Source organism: Lotus japonicus, chromosome 2, assembly GCF_012489685.1.
Source record: "Lotus japonicus ecotype B-129 chromosome 2, LjGifu_v1.2".
Lineage (NCBI taxonomy): Eukaryota > Viridiplantae > Streptophyta > Magnoliopsida > Fabales > Fabaceae > Lotus > Lotus japonicus.
In genome coordinates, this window is record NC_080042.1 from 7,131,015 (window position 1) to 7,137,072 (window position 6,058).

General features: G+C 39.6%; 1 pseudogene; it reads right to left on the minus strand.

Annotated features, from left to right (window-relative positions):
* Positions 1-4,029: 4,029 nt before the first annotated feature.
* On the minus strand, positions 4,030-5,626 carry LOC130735987 (uncharacterized; annotated as a pseudogene).
* Positions 5,627-6,058: the final 432 nt, after the last annotated feature.

Consider the following 6,058-nt stretch of genomic DNA (forward strand, 5'->3'; position numbering starts at 1 on the left):
TTTGTTGTTGTCATGGCCTGTAACACACTTGCTGATTACGGAATACTGGATGGGACCCGACCTGTCGACGCTCCGTAGCAAGTCTGGTTGTGTCTTGGGTAGTTCTAGTAGTATAGTTGTAGTATTAATGAGCCAGTAATTTATTTTGGTTTTTCTTTGTCTCTTTTGGTTTTTTAGGCTTTGTTATCAGCTCTATGGCGTACGTTGTTGGGTTCTGTTGTTGGTGTTAAAGCATACTTCTATGCTTATGGGTTTTTTAGAGGTTATTGGGAGGTTTTTGCCATAGAGGCTGAGCTTGTGGTCAAGTTTTGTTGACATGGTTACTGTACTCATGTTGAGAGGAGATGTTTCTCAACACTATCCTTATTTATATAATTATATTTATCTTTTAAAAAAATATAATATTATGTGACTAAAACACAGAGAGAAAAAATGGTATTTCAAGAATGCAACTTGTTGGTGTATGTGATTACATTTATAATATATACATCACTAACACCACACTCATGTCAACCACCCAATTTTTATGGGTTTCTTACTCCGGGTTGTTGAGAATTCAAGTGCGGAGTTGGAGTCCCACATTGGTTAAGTTTGGGTGAGGAGAAGACTTTATAAGAGATGTGACCCATAAACCTAATGCCTTAAGGTTTTGGAATAAGATGTGGTGTCCAAGATCTCCTTGGTGTTTCCCCTCGACCTTGCCCCGTGGGTCCTCGCCGTAACTCTCCCCAACAAGTGGTATCAGAGCCGATGGTTCGTGGGACCATGGCGGCTCCTTGTGTCGAAAGTCTTCCTAGCAGTGTGGCTAGGCGGCAGGTTCCGTTGGCTGCGAACGGCGGTGCAAGGTGGATAGTTTCCGCAGACGGGAGGACCATGGGTGATGTGGTTGAAGGACTCACACTTGAGGGGGAGATTGTTGGAATCAAGTGTGGGAGTGTTGAGAGGAGATGTTTCTCAACACTATCCTTATTTATATAATTATATTTATCTTTTAAAAAAATATAATATTATGTGACTAAAACACAGAGAGAAAAAATGGTATTTCAAGAATGCAACTTGTTGGTGTATGTGATTACATTTATAATATATACATCACTAACACCACACTCATGTCAACCACCCAATTTTTATGGGTTTCTTACTCCGGGTTGTTGAGAATTCAAGTGCGGAGTTGGAGTCCCACATTGGTTAAGTTTGGGTGAGGAGAAGACTTTATAAGAGATGTGACCCATAAACCTAATGCCTTAAGGTTTTGGAATAAGATGTGGTGTCCAAGATCTCCTTGGTGTTTCCCCTCGACCTTGCCCCGTGGGTCCTCGCCGTAACTCTCCCCAACAAGTGGTATCAGAGCCGATGGTTCGTGGGACCATGGCGGCTCCTTGTGTCGAAAGTCTTCCTAGCAGTGTGGCTAGGCGGCAGGTTCCGTTGGCAGCGAACGGCGGTGCAAGGTGGATAGTTTCCGCAGACGGGAGGACCATGGGTGATGTGGTTGAAGGACTCACACTTGAGGGGGAGATTGTTGGAATCAAGTGTGGGAGTGTTGAGAGGAGATGTTTCTCAACACTATCCTTATTTATATAATTATATTTATCTTTTAAAAAAATATAATATTATGCGACTAAAACACAGAGAGAAAAAATGGTATTTCAAGAATGCAACTTGTTGGTGTATGTGATTACATTTATAATATATACATCACTAACACCACACTCATGTCAACCACCCAATTTTTATGGGTTTCTTACTCCGGGTTGTTGAGAATTCAAGTGCGGAGTTGGAGTCCCACATTGGTTAAGTTTGGGTGAGGAGAAGACTTTATAAGAGATGTGACCCATAAACCTAATGCCTTAAGGTTTTGGAATAAGATGTGGTGTCCAAGATCTCCTTGGTGTTTCCCCTCGACCTTGCCCCGTGGGTCCTCGCCGTAACTCTCCCCAACAAGTGGTATCAGAGCCGATGGTTCGTGGGACCATGGCGGCTCCTTGTGTCGAAAGTCTTCCTAGCAGTGTGGCTAGGCGGCAGGTTCCGTTGGCAGCGAACGGCGGTGCAAGGTGGATAGTTTCCGCAGACGGGAGGACCATGGGTGATGTGGTTGAAGGACTCACACTTGAGGGGGAGATTGTTGGAATCAAGTGTGGGAGTCAAGTCCCACATCGGAGAAGTCAAGGCATGAGGGAGAGTTTATAAGGAGTTGGACCCATAAACCTAATGCCTTAAGGTTTTGGGTTAAGATGTGGTGTCCAAGATCTCTTTGGTGTCTCCCCTCAGCCTTGCCCCATGGGTCCTCACTGTGACCCTCCCCAACAAGTGGTATCAGAGCCGATGGTTGATGTAGCCATGGTTACGACTCCTTGTGTCGAAAGTCTTCCTAGCAGTGTGGCTAGGCGGCGGGTTCTGTTGACGCAGTGAAGCGAACAGCGGTGCAAGAGTGGATAAGCTTCCGCGGAAGGGGGGCCATGATAATGTGGAGGTGACTCGCACTTGAGGGGGAGATTGTTGAGAATTCAAGTGCGGAGTTGGAGTCCCACATTGGTTAAGTTTGGGTGAGGAGAAGACTTTATAAGAGATGTGACCCATAAACCTAATGTCTTAAGGTTTTGGGTTAAGATGTGGTGTTCAAGATCTCTTGGTGTCTTGCTCCTCGGCCCATTGGCTCCCCTGTCTCCCCCAACACGGGTGTTTCCTGGCAAATATTTTCAATGGAGAAATATATTTTTTAATTGGAGTAGGTTTTGATACCTTGACTTCTAGCTCTTTTGATTTACCTTGTCATTTCTTCTATACCTTTGTTACGTATCTGCTATGTTAGATTTTGTTTAGACTTTAGAGCTCCTTTTTACCAACCTTTAATTTATTTAATTTCTTTAATATCTCTCCATTGTGCTTTTCAAAACACAATATATATCTCTTTTTTACCAACCTTTAGGAATACTTTTTGTGCATTTTTTAGCAATCGTAATTCGTAAGCTTTGGCGTACGTGATTGACCGGATACCACTTGTGTTCGATAACATCAGCATATGCATTATTTTCAAAACCCTTCATTTTTTAAACCACAAGGCTGACTTTTTTTTGGCTACAAAACATAAGGCTTACTAACCTAGCGGAAAAGGGCAATGTCTTAGGTTTGAAATTTTGCATAGTTCGCAGACCTTCTTGTCATAAATATGATTTTTTTTACCATAAAAACAATAGTATCCCGGAAAAACACCTCAAAGGTAAGAGTTGAATAGTTGGTGATCAGGGACATGCACCTCATGTATCACACTACTAAAAAAACACGATTTACCGACGGATTTTAGCGAGGAAAAAATATATGTCGCTATTAGCGACGGAATACGACGGAATCACCGATGGATCCACGTTTTGGAAATAAACTTTCAGTTTTAAGATTTAGCGACGGATTTTTCCCCTCGCTGTTTTTCCGTCGTTAATTCCCTCGCTAATTTCATTTTAATATTTTATATTGCAAAATAGCGACGGATTTGTACCGTCACTGATGACCTCCCGCCGCTAATTCCCTCGGTAAATTTTGTAAGAAGTTAGCGACGGAAGCTAACAGAAATTCCGTCGCTAAATATATTGTTTTCAGATTCGAACCTGGGTCTTGTCTCCAAAAGGGAAGGCCTTAGCCATTTGAACTAGATTATATTTTTTGTAATATGTTTTGAAATAAATATATTTAACTTTACAAATACTACTAGGTTAAAAGATTTCCAAACACAACCAATCCATTCACTCATTGCTCGCTAACACACTCAGATCGAATCGTCTCCACTCTCACATGGCCGCCGCCCTCTCCTCTCATCATCATCATACCCTCTGATCAGGGAAAATGATTTTTCGATCATCAGCTTCACTGTGTGGGTTGTTGGGAACGTAAGTGCAGAGCAACTATGGAAACAACCTCAGGCTATGGAGCATTCATGGAGAAATTCATGTTACCACCAACTTCTTCTCCTTCTTCACCATCTCTTCCCCTCAATTCACTCACTTTTGCAGTCAAAGACATGTAAGATTCACTCACTGTTCATGGATTTGAATCGATGCATTTTGAACTTGTAACCAAGTGCTTGCTTGTTTGTTTGTATATGCTATGCTTGTGTGAACCAGATTTGAAGTGAAAGGGTTTGTAGCTGGTTTTGGAAATCCAGATTGGGCAAGGACTCATCCAGTTGCTACCTCCACTGCTCCAACTGTTTTGGCTCTCCTCGTTGCTGGTGCCACTTGTGTTGGTAAAACTATCATGGATGAAATGGCTTACAAGTACGGTACCCTTTTTCTTAGGGCCAGAATGAAACTATCATGTTGGATTGTGAAGTTTAGGGCCATAATGAAAATTTCATGGTTGTAAATTTTAAATTTTAAATTTTATATATTCTTTTCCCTAGTACATATCTTTCACAAGAGTCAATCATCCTTGACACTTAATTTTATTCGAGATCGAAACATCCATATTTTGATAGAATTAGCTCTCGGACCGAATCTTGTCAAAGTTGTAGCTTTTATATGGATGCAAATCAGAAATTTGTTATGGCAACTGTTGCAAATCAGAAATTTGTTCTTGTCAAACATCCATATTAAATACGGTTCTGGGAAGGTATTAATATTGGGGTAAATGATATGTGTTTTCTAGCTTTTTGGACTATTCCTCCTCTTGGAAGAGGTATCTTGTCTGTTGCTTATGAAGTAATTTACTGTCTAAGAATGTGAGGGTTGATAGTACAGTCTTGAAGAATTGGGAATATATCATTTTGATTCTGTAAAAACTATATTTTAATTATCTGAGACTAGACTACATTCATTAACATGGAAAGTCTAAACTTGAAACCATCCATGATAAGGCCACATGAAACTGGTAGATAGAGTTTAAAATCTCAATCACCTTATTGTGTTTCATTACAATGTTTAACTTATAGATGGATTGGGTAACCCTTTTAGTTTGTTTTGAAAGAGTAATGATGCAATCTCTCGAATCAGTTTACAGTTTGGTTTTCTTAATACATGGATTGGTACTGTATGAAGTCTTATCTATCTCTTTGTTTGCATTCTTTAAGCTGAAGTTGATGATTAAGCAACAAGATGAGAATCCTTGAATGTCAGCAATAAAACAGAGGAACCAAAACAACTTTTAATATCAAGGTTTTTTTTACTCAATCTGTCACTAACTGTCTTCTTCTCAATTCAGTATGGTGAAAACTGTGATGAGGTTATTATTATATGTTTTTATATAGTTGAGAGCATTAGAGTGGTTTCTGAAAAAGGATAATGCTTTTTGAAAAAGAGCAATGAAGTGTTCTCATAATCCCTCTATCCATATTATATTGTTTCAGCACCTTGAGGAACTTTTTGTTTCCCAGTCCCATAAAAAATTATTGTTATCCCAAGAGAAAAGGAGAAAATGTATTGTTATTCATTTATCTTTGTGGATGTAGTTGTGCTTCTGTTTTTTTTTAGGCTTAATATCATAAAATGACTTCCACTCTTTGAATGCAGGTGAATAAGATGCTTTAGTTGGGCTGGTCTGCTTCTGATTTTTTTTTGGGGTCAGATGTTAATTCTTCAGGTATCATATTTGTAACACGTTCAAGTGTGTAGCTATTCATAATAAACCAATAAGTCTTCATCTATCAAACAAAATAATGGTTGAATCTGAGCCTGCTAGTCTTGAAGCTTACCTATACTTGCCATAAATTTATAATGCATGTTTTTGCAATTTACTTGCTTATTGATGAATGCTTTGATTTAAGCTTGAATATGCTAGTAAATTGAGGATTCATTTACTAAACTGCTACTTATTGGTTGTTTATTGTGTTTGTGTTAGAAACATGGATGTGCCTGAAAATAAGAAATTGATGGATAACAAGTTATACTATGATATGCACGTGATAGAAGAATTTCATATACGAATTCATGAATTAGCTAGGGAACAATGCCGTCGCTAAATTAGCGAGGGATTTAGCGACGGAATGGAAATAAAAAGGTCAGGTAGTTAGCGACGGAATGTGATCCTTTAGCGACGGATTGTACCGCAAATAGCGACGGAATAAGAACTAATA